This window comes from Symphalangus syndactylus, chromosome 19, assembly GCF_028878055.3.
Source record: "Symphalangus syndactylus isolate Jambi chromosome 19, NHGRI_mSymSyn1-v2.1_pri, whole genome shotgun sequence".
NCBI classification, from domain to species: domain Eukaryota; kingdom Metazoa; phylum Chordata; class Mammalia; order Primates; family Hylobatidae; genus Symphalangus; species Symphalangus syndactylus.
In genome coordinates this window covers 86,731,534-86,750,665 of record NC_072434.2, presented here as the reverse complement: position 1 = coordinate 86,750,665, position 19,132 = coordinate 86,731,534, and the positions used below count along the sequence as shown (strand labels likewise).

Sequence of the window (19,132 nt, the reverse complement as noted above, 5' to 3'; positions counted from 1 at the left end):
TTTAATGAGGCAGACAGCACGGTTGACTGACTCCACAGTGGCATCCAAGGTATAGCTGCCAGAATAGCACCATTCTCTCCAGATGCAGCCCTAAACAAACCTCTAGCCTGTTTCCACTACCCGCAGACTCTGAGGGAAAGGCTAGGACGTGCCTTGGTGGGGACAGGCTGGATGGTTAGGCAGCTCAGGGATATTGACCAAAGAGAGAGGGTTAGGATAGATGAGAGCAGGGAATGACAGCCAGGTGTACAAAATGGCTTTGTAAACTGTAAAGCCACAGAGAAATAGGTGCTGGTGGTTGCTGTCCCTGTGTGTAAAACTGTAGGAGCCAAGGCCCTTGACCCCTGAAGCTTTACTGAAAAAAATCAACTCGCAAAAGGCACATTAATTAGAGAAAGACATACAAATTTATTGTGTCAACACGGGAGCCCCTCAGAATGAAGACTCAAGGATTTGCTGTAAACTGTCCATTTTTGTGCTTAAGTTTAACAAAGTATGAACAGCGTGTAGAAATATAATTAGAGAAAAAGGGTAAGATCTAATGCTAACAGATGGAGTGAGGAAACCCAGCGAGGCTTGTCTGTCTAGATTCTTCTTGGCCTCTCTGTGCAGCATTTCTTCCTTCTGGGTGTGGGGCATGGCTGTCTCTGGAAAGGGGTCTTAAGACCCACATAATTTTTTTATGGCCAGTTTTCACACAGAAAGGCAAAGGCGAACATTATAGTAATATTTTTAAGTTTCATGGCTGGCTTTACGTTCTGGTTTCTTTAGTGTTCTGGTTTCTATGACTAGCCCTGGGGGAGAATGGTATTGAGAGATAGGCGGGCAGGTGAAGGTCAAAGAAAAATGTTTGCTTCTGAGGGCTTCATTTAGGAATATTGTTTTCTGAGCCGCAAGAAAACCTTGGTGATGAAGGAAAATGTCAGCCTCTCTGATCAATGGAGGAACTGAAAAAGCATTTCTCCCAGGAAAGAGGAAGAACGCATATGTAAACCATGCCTACCCTTTTGCTTTTCCTGGTTCTGTGATCTTCTAATAACTTATTTTGTGTATTAGGAGTTCAGGTGGTTTGTGTTGCTTTTGAGGGCATAATAATGTTGTGGTACAGGCGCACAGAGAATTGACGAGCAATTGCTATCAATGACTGAAAGAGAGGAAGATGTATGAACAGCCTGACAGCAACTCCACAGACCTTTCTTTCACCTTGTGACCCTAGTAAACCTGCACTCTCCTTGTAGATAGTGATGGCTGTATGAACAGTGACCAGAGAAAACTCTGTGGCTCAATGTGGTGCTTTGTTCAGACATTCTTTGTTTTTGTTTTTATTATACTTTAAGTTCTAGGGTACATGTGCACAACGTGCAGGTTTGTTACATATGTATACATGTGCATGTTGGTGTGCTGCACACATTAACTCATCATTTACATTATATCTCCTATATTTTATATATATATATAGATATAGATATATAGATATATATATATATAGGTATATATATATATCTATATATCTATATCTATATATATCTATATCTATATATCTATATATAGATATAGATATCTCCTAATGCTATCCCTCTCACCTTCCCCCACCCCACAACAGGCCCTGGTGTGTGATGTTCCCCTTCTTGTGTCCAAGTGTTCTCATTGTTCAGTTCCCACCTGTGAGTGAGAACGTGCGGTGTTTGGTTTTCTGTCCTTGCGATAGTTTGCTGAGAATGATGGTTTCCAGTTTCATCCATGTCCCTACAAAGGACATGAACTCATCCTTTTTTCTGGCTGCATAGTATTCCATGGTGTATATGTGCCACGTTTTCTTAATCCAGTCTATCGTTGATGGACATTTGGGTTGGTTCCAAGTCTTTGCTATTGTGAATAGTGCCACAGTAAACATACGTGAGCATGTGTCTTTACAGCAGCATGATTTAAAATCCTTTGGGTATATACCCAGTAATGGGATTGCTGGGTCAAATGGTATTTATAGTTCTAGATCCTTGAGGAATCGCCACACTGTCTTCCACAATGGTTGAACTAGTTTACAGTCCCACCAACAGTGTAAAAGTGTTCCTGTTTCTCCACATCCTCTCCAGCACCTGTTGTTTCCTGACTTTTTAATGATTGCCGTTCTAACTGGTGTGAGATGGTATCTCATTGTGGTTTTGATTTGCATTTCTCTGATGGCCAGTGATGATGAGCATTTTTTCACGTGTCTGTTGGCTGCAAAAATGTCTTCTTTGAGAAGTCTGTTCATCAAAAACTGTCCTTCGCCCACTTTTTGATGGGGTTGTTTGCTTTTTCTTGTAAATTTGTTTGAGTTCTTTGTAGATTCTGGATATTAGCCCTTTGACAGATGAGTAGATTGCAAAAATTTTCTCCCATTCTGTAGGTTGCCTGTTTACTCTGATGGTAGTTTCCTTTGCTGTGCAAAAGCTCTTTAGTTTAATTAGATCCCATTTGTCAATTTTGACTTTTGTTGCCATTGCTTTTGGTGTTTTAGACATGAAGTCCTTGCCCATGCCTGTGTCCTGAATGGTATTGTCTAGGTTTTCTTCTAGGGTTTTTATGGTTTTAGGTCTAACATTTAAGTCTTTAATCCATCTTGAATTAATTTTTGTATAAGGTGTAAGGAAGGGATCCAGTTTCAGCTTTCTACATATGGCTAGCCAGTTTTCCCAGCACCATTGATTAAATAGGGAATCCTTTCCCCATTTCTTGTTTTTGTCAGGTTTGTCAAAGATCAGATGGTTGTAGATGTGTGGTATTATTTCTGAGGGCTCTGTTCTGTTCCATTGGTCTATATCTCTGTTTTGGTACCAGTACCATGCTGTTTTGGTTACTGTAGCCTTGTAGTGTAGTTTGAAGTCAGGTAGCATGATGCCTCCAGCTTTGTTCTTTTGGCTTAGGATTGTCTTGGCAATGTGGGCTCTTTTTTGGTTCCATATGAACTTTAAAGTAGTTTTTTCCAATTCTGTGAAGAAAGTCATTGGTAGCTTGATGGGGATGGCATTGAATCTATAAATTGCCTTGGACAGTATGGCCATTTTCATGATATTGATTCTTCCTATCCATGAGACATTCTTATGCTCTACTTGGCTCCACAAAGCAGGGCTTTTAGAGATCATCCTGCTGGTGTGTGGAAATAGCTGTGCTATGGGTATGGCTTATGATGGGCTTTTACCTGACTCTTTGAAGAAACAGATAAATTTAAAAAATAATAAGGATGAAGAGAAGGGAAATTTAGGAATATACAGAAGCCGCAGGCTACATTTTTATTCCTTCAGTGATGTAAGGTTCTCTACATCTTCAATGAGAACACATGGACACAGGGAGGGGAACATCACACACCAGGGCCTGTCGGGGTGGTGGGTGGGGGGGTGGGGGGAAGGATAGCATTAGGAGAAATACCTAATGTAGATGATGCATTGATGGGTGCAACAAACCACCATGACACATATATATCTATGTAACAAACCTGCACGTTCTGCACATGTACCCCAGAACTTAAAGCATAGTAATAAAACTTTAAAATAAGCAGGCAAAAAACTAAAATGTTTATCTTCTTCCTTTCTTTCTTCTACCACTGAGGTCACTGTATATTATAAGATTGCATTTCATTATCTATTGCCTCAGGATGTCATCATTTGTATTTCTGTAGCCCCCTTGTAATCAGAGCAGAGGGATAATTTCTTCTACAGGGAAAGCCCCATGCAAGCCTGCCCTGGATTGGGCATTGAATCAAGAGGAGGTTTGGGTGTCAGGGAGCTTTCGGAGATTTGAAAGAGAACAAGAGCAGTGGTGGGTTTGGAAAGTGGTGAAGGGATAAATAAAGGAGATCCAGAGAGAGAGAGATTGAAAGAAGGAGGGGGATAAGGGATGGAGAAAGGAGTTAGGGCAGACGTGATGGAGAAAGGTATTTAGTCTTGATGATTCACTACGCTTCTGTTCATCATGTCTTCCCATGTTAATAGGAACTTTCTAAAAATTAGTGCTGTCTTGTTAAGTAGTGACCTTTTGGTAGCTCGTAGCATCCAAGCAGAGAAGGAAGATCTCATCAGTCAGGAGTGCAGAAGGTCAGGTCTCTGTACTGACGGCAAAGTTAGATTAGATGGTTTAAATGTTCTCTCTCACCCTAACTCTAAGCCTCTCTCAGTGCACTCTTATAAAAGTGTGTGCGTGTGTGTGTTCCTTCTAAAATAAGGAGAAACTGAACACTAGTGCTACTAAAGATAAATTTTGCTTCTTCATTACTTGCCAGTTACACCCGAAGTCAATCCTAACTTTGTCTTTGCTTTTTAATGAGCTCAAAATAAAGATTGTTGGGTTTTGTCAGCAGTGTTTTTGCCCCTTAACTGGATGAAATACCAACCTTTGCAGTGAACAGAAAACAGGTAGTTTAGAAAAAAAACATAAAACAATCATAATTGACAGACTTCAGAATAAATCTATCACAGAAAGTTGAAAGAACTTGGACTTATTTTGATATATTGCAAGAGTCAAAGCCTTTTCAGCTTGTTAAAAACAGAGTGCAGAATACAGATGGCCAAAATAGCCCTCAGCTTACCAAAGACCAGTTGGCATTTTGTCATTTTTTTCACTTTTATCTATAATATAGGGGAGGGGGTTAGAGAACATGAAAGTGTAATTTTTAGCTGTTAAGTATTGACTCTTCCTGTTGACATTGACAGGGTGTTCTTGTGCATTCACTAAAATTCAAAATAGCTTATTTCGCTTTATAGTGAGTACAGAGGGAATCCCTAATTCTCTACTGCAGGAATGAGGTGTGCATGGAAGGAAGGGTGGGAGACACTAGAACTGGTCTACTCAAGTGGAACTCTTCTGTGAAATGGGTCACAAACACAGCCATTAATGCCCCCTCCCCTGGCCCCTGGCTCAGCCCTCTGTACTATTAGAATGGCACATCTATTCTCTCTGCATCTCTCTCTCTCTGCATCTCTCTCACCCCTCACCCCTCACCCATAAGGTCCTTAAGGGCAGAGACTCTCTGAAGAATGAGACCACATTTCTGAATTGTCAGTATTAGCACAGTGCATCATAACAAGTGTTAGATGCCCACAGAGTATTTTAAATGGGATGAAACACATTTTTCTTCTCTTGCCTAATGCCACCAGTGGCTGCATGTAGAAAGCAAGGAACTAAATAAGTTCATTTACTTCCCAAGGGTCTCTTCCACCCTAGCCCTGGGTGTGCTTGACTTCAAGTCACAGATTATCACTGGAGACCGAGAGTGCCTCTTCTGTGCCATTTGTCTTTTGCAAACTTGATGGCTCTTTTTGTTTGTTGGTGTGTCAGTTAATCAATCATTGGCGAAGAAAATAATACACAACTGAGTCACCAGTGTTCTGCTCCCAGAAGTTTTCTTATCCAGAAAAACATAAAATGGCAGGTTGAAGTAGATCATCTCTGGGTATTCTCTGTGTTCTGCAGTTCTGTCATTCTCCCGTTGTCCCCTGTAATTTGTGAAACTTGGGATATTATCTACCTCTGGTTAATAATTTGAAGAACTTTAAGTAAATACAGACCACCCAGGGTGGTGGTTGTTAGTGCTCAGCTGTGTCTTAGGAAAATTGAACTATGGGTAAATAACTTGCCTTGAGATAGAATAGTCCAAGAATAGACAGCTCTCTTTCTCATTGCTGTAAGAGACAGTTGAGATTCAGGGCTAATGTAAAATATCCAAATTATACAGAAAAATGCAGAGCAAACCACGAACATCTTTTACATGGCAACTTCTCTGACCTCACAAAACCTCTCTCTTCCTGATAGATAACCACTGTCAATAGTTTTATGTGATTCCATTGAATCTTTATTTAAAAACATATGCACATTTTAGTGGCTTCACAATATTCCATAGAATCACTGTATTTTAGGAATCCTCTATTGATAGATTAATTTTCCCTTTTTTTTTTCACAAATAATGCTGCAGTGACCATCCTTGTTAAATCTTTATGCACATGTGTAAACACTTCTGTAAAATTAAGTATTGGAAGTGGAATTTGAGTCAAAATATGTACATTTAAAATTCTGATAAAAACTGCCAAATTGCCATGTAAGCAAGCTCTGCCAGTTAGCATTTTTAACCCAATGCCTGTTTCCCCAAACTCCACCCATTACAGTTCTCAATATTTTGAATTGTTTCCAAACTCATGGCAAAAAAAGATGTACTTGCTTGGAAGATATATCTTTTTTACTATTAAAGTTTTCATTTCTGTATTTCTTTGAATATTGATAGTCCTACATTCTCAATGTTCTTTCATTGAGGAACTTTGATCTGATGGATGCTGGCTTTTCTGGATTGATTCTCTGGTTGTCTTGAGTTTTATCGTTTATACCCATACTTGTTAGGACTATTGAAAGAGAAACTGAGGCACATTAAATATGAAAGAGTTTATTTGAGCAAACAGTGGTGACACAGGAGATAGAAAGAAATTATTTTAGACAGATAGTGAGAGCAAAAGAGTCCTCGGCAGAGATTCCTTTCTAAGAAAAAGCAACCCAAGAAATTAATTCTCTTTTAACAAAGAACATCCTGAAAGATGGAGCTGCAAACACAAATAAGGAAGCTGGAAACTTGCATGGGAGGAAGCCTGCAGCTACACCAATGGAAAAGGGCTACCTAGGAGACAGGCACGTTCACCCTGGGGCTCCACCTTCCCTTTGTTGTTAGCACATGTACAGTAAGAAATGGGCAACATGGAGAAGCTCAGGCACAGAACCCACCTGCCTAATAAGAGATTGGGGTAGGGGCTGCCAGAGATTCACACCCGATGCAGATGCCACCCCTGGTCCTAACTGTTTTTTCATGCCCTGTGTAGATCAGACACCACCTCTTCACTAGCTCATCTATAAAAACCCTGCATTTCACTGCAGATTGGCAACTCATTTTTCTGGGACCCCTCTCTGTAGCAGAGAGCTATTTTCTTTCTTTTGCCTATTAAATTTTTGCTCCTAACCTTACTCTTTGTGTCCAGGTCTTTGATCTCCGTGGCTGTGAGACAGTGAACCTTGTATGTCACCCCAGACAATGAGGCTGCTTTATTGGTTCATGAATTGGGCAGTTCCAGAATGCAGGTGGTTCAAGGCTCTGATGAAGAGGAATGAAGGAGAAGGCTTTTATAGGGTGAATACGGGAGCAAGGCAAAGAAAATATTTGGTTGGTTACAGTAGAGCAGTAGGTTTAGTTGAATTATTCCAGCAAAAGTCCCTTGTTAGAGGTTAGGCCATTTCTGACTGAATAAGCTTAAGTGTTTTGTTGTTGTTGTTGCTGTTGTTGTTTACTGTTTACAATGAGCTGAGTTTCAGTTTGCTGATGCAGGCAGTGGAATTGCCTCAGTCTAATGGCCTTCCAATTATTTTAACAGGACTTTGTCCTTTTTGCCTTGCATTCTGGAAAAATTCCTTTGATTCAATCAAGAACATAAATTTACTTTCAAGTTGTATCCATTTGATATTCAACCCATCCACTGAGGTTTATAATTCCTAAGATCTCTAACTGGTAATCTTTTCATAATAATCTCTTCTGATGTTTCACCAGGGCAACTTCTCTCCTTCTCTTGAGAACTTGACTCTTATTTTCAAGGGTTCACCTGTGTCCTCTGTTGGATTTATTTTCTCCAGAGTTTGTTTTTACTGCTGGGTTCAGTACCTCTTTCGTGATTTTGGCTTTTCTCAAATTTTTGGAGATGTTTAGTTACCTGCCCACCTCTATGTTTGCGTATTCCTATTTGCATGTCTCTGGATGAGGGTTGAGCACAGGGGTTCGTCTCCAGGTTTCATAGGAGAGACTGAGTATGCTGCTGAGATGTGAGGCATTCATGTGCTAGTAGTGCCCTTCTGGGAGTTCTCACTCTCTGAGGAAATTGCCCTATTCATTTGAATTTGTGAGTTAAAACATGTCTGTTTTGTGCTGCTCAACAGAGAGGGCAGAAGGAGGGGGTAGGAGGAAAGGGATGACTGGCCCATCAGCTCCATATACAGTTTCCCAGCTCATCATTGTGCCAGTCATTCCAGAGCTCTTTCCATTTCTGTCTCTCTGTTGCCTCTGGACTTAGAGCTCTACTTACATTATAGCAGTTTGAATTTTCCTATGTGTGTCTGAGGACTCTGACCTCCTTGGTCAATCTAATTTCCACTAAATCTTTAAAACTTCTTGTCCATAGGTGGTACTCCTTTTAGTTGTCAACATTCATTATAAAATTATTATTATAATACTGCATCTGTTCTTCATTTATAAGAATTTTTTATAAGATGGGGAGTAGAGTAGGGCTCTGTGCTCAGTTAACATTTTCATTCAAACTTAATTTCCATTCTTGGTCTTGCTGTTTTAAAAAAGATGCCCTGTGTATCACATATTATATTCTTTTGTATGCTAATATGGGCTCAGAGTGTTTTACATTTTGCATGTCTAATTTTGCAAATCAATATGTTTCTGTTATGGGAATCAATGGAAGTTTATAAGTAGTAAAAAAAATAATAACCAGAGTTGTAAAACACAAAAATTATTGATTTATTAGCCTTTGCTGTTTTATAATTTATTCACTTATTCATCACTCATTTGACAAATATTTATTGAACATGTCTGCCAGGCACTATGGATCTAGGCAGGATCGTGGAACTCAATTTAGTGAAAGAGACTAAAGGTAGAAAATGAACTAGTGTATATCCAATGCTGAATTTATTACCAGAAAAGCAAGTGCGGGTTTTGCCACTAAAAGTAATGGCAATAAATTACCAATTACAAATGGTAATTTATTAATAGTAAATGGTAATGGTAATTTGTTACCATTATTCTTAATGGCAAAACCTGCAATCACTTTTGCACCAATCTAAATACAACTCCTTGAAAAGGAATGAATCATCTAGGTTGCTGCAGAAATCATTTTCATTACTGGTCCAGTAAAAATAATGAGAATTTCCTAAAACAAAAACATGCTTTAGTGCCATTGAGATCACTTTAGTTAGGCATGGGAAAATAAGAAAACTGTGTAACTGATGATAGATCTTTCAATTAAAGGCAAGCTGAGGTAGACAGAGACCTTTTGCAATTTTTATGAATAATTTGAAGAGGAAATTGAAAAATTATCTTCCCTGTTGAGGTCATGATCTTTGCAGACCCCCATATTCCTCTTTGCACAGAGAAGACATTAAATACATATCTGCTAAATAAATGAATGTAGACGCATGGTTTCTTCAATAGTGTATCATAAAACAGTAGGACAAAAAATATAAGTCTTTGCTTCTTGTAGCAATATAATGCTGACCTCATAGAATGAATTGGGAAGCTTTTTTCATTTTTATTTTGTGGGTATCTTGAATAGAATTGGCATTATTTATTTCTCAAATGTTTGACAGAACTCACTAATGATGCCATTTAAACCTGGAGTTTTTACTGTGGGAAGGTTTTTAACTAAAAATTCATTTACTTTAATTGATATAAGGGTTTTTGGGTTATCTATCTTTTTTGAGTGAGCTTTAGTAATTTTTCTTTTTTGACTCGTGGCAGTAGAATTTATTCGAATGTGTCTTAATACAGGCACTGGGGGCTTGCCCATGGTGCACTTGATATATAAAGCCTAGACATTGTGCCAATTTTTGAGTAATGACACCAGGAAGTTGACAGTCAGGTGAATGTTATACACAAGTCTATTGTCTGTAACATTTATGTGGCCAACAGCCACAGCCAGACACAGCACCTTCGTCATCTGGAACTTGATTGTGGACTTCACCTCATCCACTTCATTTTCATTGTGTATCATCAGGGAAGGGAACGTGCCAGCCTTATGTAGGCCTGGGCCAAGGACTTATGGGATCTGCTTGATCAGAGACTCTGATGCCAAAAGGGCATCCTACTTCTTGGCCAGCTTCTTGACCAGTGTCTTATTCTGGTTGAGTTTTTTCAGCACCTCGATGTCCATGTGCGGGATATCCACAGCCTTGGCCTCGTTACAGTGCTGCTGTTTCCCCAGGACACACACAGAGAACTTAGAGCAGGGAGTGGACTTAAGCCTGATGGTGCCTGAGAAGCATCTGTCCTGGAGGTCATAGTTCATCAAACTTATCTGCAACTCCAGTCTCCAAAAACTTGGGGCACTTGCACTGGTCCCCATGCAGGGCCTTCCTGCACCACCTCTTACAGGGTGTCCTGAGAGACTTTACTGCTCATGGCTCCTCATGCCATGGTAATTGGAAAAGGAGCTTCAGTAACTTTTTTCTTACAAAAATTTGTTCATTTTATCTACACTGATAAATTTGTTATCGTAAATTTGTTCATAACATCCCCTTATTATTTTTTATTTTGTGTAGAATCTGCTGTGATGTCCTGTTTCTCATAGAGATATTTGGAATTTGTATCTTCTCTTTTTTTTCCCCTTATCTGTATTGCTAAAAGTCGATCCATTTTATCAACATCTTCAAAGAATCAGACTTCTGATTCACTGATTTTTGTGGGCATGGTTTTGTTTTCTGTTTTCTCTTTTATTGAATTCTGCTCTTTATTATTTCTATTCCCTTGTCTACTTGAGTTTAATTTGTTCTTTTTCCTTTTTACATTTTTAAAATATACATTTATCACTTAAAGCCCTTCTCTTCTCTTCTCTTCTTTTCTTTTTTGAGACAGAGTCTTGCTCTATCAACCAGGCTGGAGTGCAGTGGCAAGATCTTGGCTCACTGCAACCTCCCCTTCCTGGGTTTAAATGATTCTCATGCCTCAATCTCCCAAGTGGTTGGGATTACAGGTGCATGCCACCACACTCAGCTAATTTTGTATTTTTAGTAGAGATGGGGCTTCACCATGTTAGCCAGGCTGGTCTCGAACTCCTGGCCTCAAGTGATCTGCCCACTCCGGCCTCCCAAAGCGCTGGGATTACAGATGTGAGCCACTGCTCCTGGCTTTCTAAAATTCTTTTAACTTGATTGAGACTTGTTTTAAAGCCTAGAATAGATCCATTTTGGTAAATGGTCTATGTGCTCTTAAATAAAGGAATTCTATTTATTTAGTGGAGTGCTCCATAAATGTCAGTTCAGTGAAGCTGGTTGATAGTATTTTTTAATTCTTCTATGTACATATTGAAATGTTATTTACTTGTTCTATCCACTAATGAGAAAGGGGTTTCAAAATCACTAAATAATTGAAGACTTTAGAATTTCTCTTCAAGTTCTGTTAGCTTTTGCTTTATGTTTTCTGAAGCTCTTATTAGGTCATTGGGTGCATAAAAGTTTAGTTCTGTTCTGTCCTCTTGATGAATTTACCCCTTTATCATTGTAAAATTACTTTATTACATCTGTCTCAAATTTTGATGCTTTTGGCCATTATATTTTTCAAATATTTTTTGTCTCTTCCTCTCCTTCAGAGACTGCAAGGACATATATATTAGATTTTTTGTGTTGTCACTGACATTCTGCTCAATCTACTGTTTTTTATTTGTCTTTTCATGGAGTTCATTAATCTTCTCACATGTTGTGTCTAATCTGCTATTAATCCCATTCAGTGTATTTATCATTTCTAGAATTTAGATGTGTGTCTTTTTTTATATCCTTTAAAATCTCTCTGTAGCATACGTAGCTTCTCAAACATATAGAATATAGTTACAGTATAGTTACAGTATTTGTTTTACTATCTGTGCCTACTAATCTGTGTCATGTCTGAGTTGACTTCAATTGCTTAATTATTTTTCTCACTGTGGATCATAGTTTCCTGTTTCTTGGCATGTCTGGTGGATACTACTAGATGCCAGAGGTTGTGAATTTGATTTTATTCTGTGCTGGATATTATCATATTTTAAAAAATATTCTTTCGTTTTGTTATGAGGGATAGTTACTACTTATTGGTGAACAATTTGGGTTTTTCGAGGCTTTTTTTTTTTTTTAAAGAGACAGGGTCTCACCATGTTGCCCAGGCTGGAGTGCAGTGGCTGTTCGCAGGACACTGTGCCCGAATTTGAGGCTAGCTTTTTATGATTTTTTTTTTTCTTCAAGGAGAGACCAAAGCAGCCATGAGTCTAGGGCTAATTGTTTTCTGTTTTATTTTCCAGACAGTACCTTTCTAATTACTCTACTTCTCATGTATTACAAGATATGTGTCCATTCTGAGTGGAACGCCAACTCTTTCTGGCCTCGTGTGTGGGCTGGCGATTATTCCATCTGCTCCTTCCAGGCAGGTGTGCCCCAGGTGACAGGTAGCTCCTCACAGTTGTGTGCCAATCAGCACTCAGCTGAAGACTCAAGGATACCTGAAGATCTTCACCGCTTCTCTACGAGGATTTTTCTCTCTCTGGTTTTCTGCCCTACCAACTCTAGCCTTTCTAAAATCCCAACTCTTTCTCCTCAACTTAGGGATTGTGGTGGACTCTTTCGAGGTCCTGCTTTTCTGTGCCGTGGCAAGGAAGCTCACTCAGTGCGGGTCTGGCCCTCAGCAGGATGCTCTGGGCTGGTGATGTACGTTTGCAGGTTACTGGTATGTATAGCGTGGGGTGCCTTGGGAGTAAATTAAAGTCCCTCAGGAAAGGGGTACAGAGTGAGAAGAGAAAATCCTAAGACAGAGCCCTAAGGAACATGGAAATAGATGTAGGAAGTGAAGTGATAAGTCTGTTATAAGGATTTTAGAGAAATGCCCCTAAGCCATTTGTAGTCTAGAGTTTCTGGTATGATTCCAGAGTGTAGTCATTATCCAGAAATTTGATAAGTCACCAGATGAGATTACTCCGGATCTACTGGGTGACCTGCTTCCTTTCGGAACATCACTAGGAGCTCAAGATAACAGCACATCTAGAATCATAGGAAAGGCCTACAGGGCCAGGAATGCCATATCTCCACAGATGAAGGCAGTGTTCAACCTTAGTTTCTACACTAATAGACCACCATGGAAAGTTAACAAAAACTGATAATAATAACAATAACTATAGTGAAAATTAAGTAGAAAATGCAGAAATCAAAAAGAAAATGAAAAAGGGAAAACTCTGCATCTATAAAACAGACAGAGAGATTTTGGATTTCTAGACCTAAATTAAATACCCAGACTGTCTCCTACTGTTTGGTTCACCTTGGACAGCTTGATAGCCAAATGTCTTTGAGTCCCAGTTTGTGTATTTTTCATGTAAGGAATAATTGTACTAGGACTTTCAGCTTTGTAGATTTTGAGAACTGTACACATAAAAAGTGTTATTTTTGAGACTTGACCATGATTTTGTTTTTAAAAAAATTGTCATGGTAAATAAATGAAAAATAATGTGAATAATTTTAATTTTTGGATAATTTTTGCACATTTACATTTTTTACCTCTAGGGTCATAGGTTCCTAAAGGTAAATTCCTTTTTTTTCTCTTTAAAATTTTTTTATACAAAAAAAAAAAAAAAAATGAGATGAGTTCTCAGTATGTTGGCCAGGGTAGTCTTGAATTCTTGGCCTCAAGCAATCCTCCCACCTCGGCCTCCCAAAGTGCTAGGACTACTTACAGGCATGAGCCACCGCACCCAGCCTAGGTGCAAATTCCTTTCCAGAGCTTGTTCAATGATATAAAAGCCCAGCGTGAAAATTTCAAGTTTAATACTTTCTCTAGTTAGAGATAATATATCTCTATTTCTGTATTTGAGTTAAAACATATTTGTTAAGGATATGACATTCAAATATTTTGAATGTTAACATTTTTTAATATTTACTTCTTGATCAGGAAAGCAATTCTTTCATATGCATGTAAACTGCTGTGAAAGTACAGATTGGCTGATGCTATATAATAGCATTTTAAATTTTGTTTTGTGAAGTTTAGGTTATAAACATGTTTATGGATTCTCCTTAAAATTTGCTTCTCTTGATTAAATTCAATAAAAACAGAAAAGTGTAGTTCAAATTGATTTCTGGAATTACCTGTTAAGGATTTGAAAATTAATGTCTCTTGGTTCCCTGGAGTTTGATATCATTTCTGAGGCTCTTATTCTATCATTTGAACATAAGCTTTCACTTTTGATGAGGTGGAAATTAAATGAGACTAAGGAAAGTAGTGGCATGACCTTATATTGTTATAGTACATTGTTCCAAGGAGATATTTAAAAATGAATATCAGTGTCTGAATTTTTCTTCTTTGGCAAATGAAAGTGGAAATAACTAGCTAAACTGCTTCTTTTAATGGGATTTAATAATATAAAATTAAACTAATAGAAGTTAAAATAAATTTGTGAGAGTTATCAAAGTACTTCCAAGAGCACACAAAGTAGCTAGAGTTCTTACTTATCTATTGTTATTTATTACAGCATTCAGAATAGAGAGAAACAAATCATTGATATTGTATTTGTTAGGATTCATTCACTGAATGCCCACTATGTACCTGGTATGGTATTTTCAAGCTGCTCTCTTCAGAATTGTTATTGAGGTAACTAATTATATTTTCCTGGGTTAGAGTATCTTCTGGACTAGATTAATGTGAATTATTACATTACTTTAAACCTTGCTAAAAGCATTTTTTTTTGTTTGTTTCCATTTATAATGTCTAGGGAAACTGGATAAAATGAAAAAAAGTTTAATCACTTTTTTCCATTGTAAAATGAGTGGCTTCTTGAAAGTTTTTTTGGGTAAAGGAGATGATGATATGTCCACATATTAGAATATTATGCAAAAATTTAGAACTACGCTATGAAAGAACATTTAAGGACACTAACATACCATTGAGTGCAAAAAGCAGAATATAAACCTTAATTACAGCATAACACAATTTTATCAGATTGTTAGATAGGCAGATGGAATATAAGAAAGAACAAGAATGAAATATAAATGGCAGTTAGGTCTCAGTACGATTATGAGTGATTTTCTTTTTTCATTATGAGGGCTTTTTTCAACACAGTTAAAAGCAAACATTTTCTGATTATAGAAACAATGAATATCATTAAAATAAATAAAAACTGATGTCCAGGAGAAAACATTTTCAAAATTTAAAAATATTATTTAAAATTATTTTTTAAGCCACCACAAAGAAAATAAATTACAAAATTTATATATTTTTTTCATTAGGGTGTATTTATCATGATCCTTTTAATGTTCAAAAATGAACTATTAAAGGCAGGTAAATTTGATGGATGAACATGTACTAAGCAGGATTTATTTTAGATGATACTTTAGGGCCCCGGTTCAAAAGTGTGGTCCAGGGATCAGCAGCAGCAACATCTCTTGAAAACTTGTTACAAGTACATCCTTGGTGCCCAGCAATGTATGTTTTTACAAGTGATTTTGATCCATGCTTAAATTTGGGAAATACTGCTTTAGGGTTTTGAGTTATGAGACTGAGCTAGAACAATTTCTCAAATTTTATTCTAGAAAATTTCCATCTAACATTTGCCTTCTCTCTTTCTGTCTTATTTCTCCCTATTTCTGTCTCTCTGCCTCTCTGTTACACATAACTTACAGTTTTTGTTGAATGTTTATATATTTACCTTGTTTCTCCAAAATATTTGAGGCATGTAAATACAGGTGTTAAAAATGCAATAATATACTAACAATAGCAAAGACTCATTTACTGCTATCTATCTTCTATATATTAAGTACTTTACCTATAGTATGTCATTTAACTTAATTATTAATAATAACCCTATGAAGCAGCTATTAATATAATCCCCATTTTACAGACAAGGAACCTGAAGCACATGGCTAAATAACTTGCTAAGAGCATACATCCAATAAGTGGCAGAATCCAAGCAATCTTATTTTGCAGCCTGAGCCCACAAGCAGTTCACTGTGCTGTTTCTTGAAAGTAAAATTAGTGGAGTGACAACAGCAAGTTGGCCCCAGTCTTCACTCCCTCCAACAGAAAGATCAACTAGCAACTATCCACAGAAAAAAATATGTTGGTGAAACTCCACAATGTAGGAATAAGCCTGAGTCAATGCTTTTCTTCATTTCCATGGAACTAAATAAAATTCCCCATTGAAAGCTAAAAGAAACAGTCTTGCTTTGGCCATGTCATCCTTCCCTCTTCCCCAAGTTGGCACAGCACCACACAGGATTCCCCAGGGCTCATGGTTTCTACAGTCAAAAAAGAGAGGTGAGGAGGTAGACATGTAACTTCTCTGACACTTCCCAGGAAGCCTATTCCACTCCCACCTCACAGGAAACAGGAAACAGGAGGATATGGCACAGCCAGATCACCTGGTGTCACGTCGAAACAAAGCAAGAGGGCAGAGCCCACAGAGACCAGTTGGTAGATCTTGATGAAAGCTTAGTGTACCTGCCAGCAGTACTTGATGAGAGATATCAGGTAATAGCATAGGTCACCCACAAAGTCAAGCTGGTCACTCCCAGAAGAGGTGGGAAGGACTACTAGGCTTGAATCTCTGGATAGCCAGCCTCCATGTCCAGCCTTTGACCCTACCCCTAGGAGCTCCTCAGGGAATGAGAAAACCCTTTCCCCACCCACTGGCGGTGAATTTCCACAACAAGTAGACACTAGATCTGCCACAAACTGAAGCTTAATGTTTCACACAGCCCCAAAGCCTATCCCCTAGACCCCACATAGTAAGAAAGACAATCACTGCAGCAAATTTTGACAAAAAGCAGGTATTAGTTTCTCCACAATCAGGAATATAATATACTGAGCGTAGCACTTGGTCCATTCATCACAATCCACTTAACTTTGGAGTCCCTCCTGCAACTTTGTCCAACTGATGAGTCCAGATAGCAGTATATTCCAGCTGGAGAATATACTCTGTAGCCCAGCCAGATCAGAAGTGACTTTAGTGCCCATACAGAAGCTCAGCCTCATAGCAGGGCTTAGCTGGTGGTCTGGATAGCAGAGCATAGCCAGCTGTTCTACCCAAATTCAGAGAAAAGGCAGTGTGACCCAGACATCTAGAGAACCTGAATGCAAGCTCTGCCTGTCCAGATTCATTACCAGCTGGCCCATTCAGAATTATGCATAGACTAACTAGTGAAGGTCTATCTCTGCCAAAGAGCTCTTATAAATGCCAGAAAAGGTGGCTGTCTCTGAAAATGCATAAACAGCAATGCAAGAACACAAAGATTACACAGATTTGAGAAATCATGACACCTCCAAAAGAAACTAACAAAGCTCCAACAATGGACACTAAAGAAAGGGAAATTTATGAAATGACAAAAAAATTAGAATAATCCTCTTAACAAAGTTAAGTGAACTTCAGAAACATACAGATAAAAATTAAATAAAATGTGTAAAACAATACATGAACAATATGAGAAGTTTGACAAGGAAATAGAAACAATTAAAAAAATACCCAAATAGAAATCCTAGAGATGAAGAATACAATGCTTGAACTGAAAAATGCAATAAAAAACTTCAACAGTCTGCTTGATCAAATTGAAGAAACAATCAATGAACTCGAAGACAGAACATATGAAATTTCCCAATCAAAGGAGAAAAAGGAAAAAAAGAAAAAAATAAAGTAGGACTATGGGAATTATGGGACACCACTGAGACCTAACCTATGCATAATACACATTTCACAAGGAGAAGACAGAGTAAAAGGGCCAGAAAACATATTGAAAGAAATATTGGATCAAAAAGTCATTAATGGCTGGGCACAATGGCTCACATCTGTAATCCCAGCACTTTGGGAGGCTGAGGCAGGTGAATCACCCGAGGTTAAGAGTTCGAGACCAGCCTGGCCAACCTGGTGAAACCCCGTCCCTACTAAAAATACAAAAATTAGCCGGGCATGGTGGCGGGCACCTGTAATCCCAGCTACTTGGGAGGCTGAGGCAGAAGAATCACTTGAACCTGGGAGGCGAAGGTTGCAGTGAGCCAAGATAATGCCATTGCACTCCAACCTGGGCAACAAGAGCAAAATTCTGTCTCAAAAAAAAAAAAAAAAAGTCATCAATTGAGGAAAGAAACCAACAGCTAGGTACAGAAAATGTAGAGGTCATCAACTAAATTCAACCCAAAAAGGAGTTCACCAAGACATATAATAATCAAACTATCAAAAATCAAAAACAAAAAATTTCTGAGAGCAGCAGGAGACAAGCAATATGTTACCTACAAAGGAGTCTCAATACAATCATCAGTAGACTTCTCAGCAGAAACTCCCTAGGCCAGTGTTTTCAAAGTGCTGAATGAAAAAAAAAACAACCCGGCCAACCAAGAATGCTGTAACGACCAAAGCTTTCAGAAATGAGAGAAATAAAAACTTTCCCAGACAAATAAAAGCAAAGAAAATTCATCATGATTAGGCCTCTCTTACAGGAATTGCTAAAAGAAATTCTTTAAGCTAAAAAAAAAAAAAAAATGCTTCTAACTAGTAACATAACATTTAGAAAAGCACAAAACCTAATGGTATACATAATAAATAGCAATATTCAGAATACCCTAGGACTGTAATCATGGTGTGTAACATAATTTTATCCCTAGTGTAAGGGTTAAAGGATGAAATTATTAATAACAACTATAGCTAAAATAGTCAGGAGATATATATTATAAAATGTTAATTTAGACATCAAAAGCATAACATTTGGAAGAGGGGAGTAAAAGTGCAGAATTGTTACATGTAATCAAAGTTAAGCTGTTTTCAGTTTGAAGTAGACTGTTGTAAGTGTAAGATATTCTATGAAAGCCTCATGGTAACCAAAAAGTGAAAAAAACATTCAAAACATGCCACTACAGGAAACCATAAACTATAAAGGAAAACAGCAAGACAGGAAGAAATAAATAAAGTAACTACAAAACCAGAAAACAACAAAATGGCAGTAGTAAATCTTTATGCAAGAGTAACCTTGAATGAAAATAGATTAAATTCTCTAATCAAAAGACACGGAGTGATGAATGAACTAAAAAAATGAGACCCAACTATATACTACCTACACACTTCACTTTTCAAGGAACACATAGATTGAACATTAAAAGATGGAAAAAGATATTCCACACAAAAGGAAACCAAATGAGAACAGGGGTAGTGATAGCTACATTAGAGAAAATAGACTTTAAGTCAAAAAGTATTTTAAAAAGACAAGGGCATTATATAATGATAAAGGAGTCAATTTATCAACAGGATATAACAATTATGATCATATATGCACCTAACAGTGTAGCACCTGAATCTATAAAGGAAATATTAAAGTATCTGAAGGGAAAGGTGTATTTCAATACAATGTAAGTAGAGGATTTTAA

The 19,132-nt window shown here is 37.8% G+C and overlaps 1 protein-coding gene and 1 pseudogene across 2 annotated transcripts in view; one reads left to right on the top strand and one right to left on the bottom strand.

Annotated features, from left to right (window-relative positions):
- The window catches only part of PLD5 (phospholipase D family member 5), a 438,248-nt gene that overhangs the window by 136,778 nt on the left and 282,338 nt on the right, over positions 1–19,132 (top strand). The window lies entirely within an intron of this gene.
- Positions 9,348–10,180, bottom strand: LOC129458802 (large ribosomal subunit protein uL1-like; annotated as a pseudogene).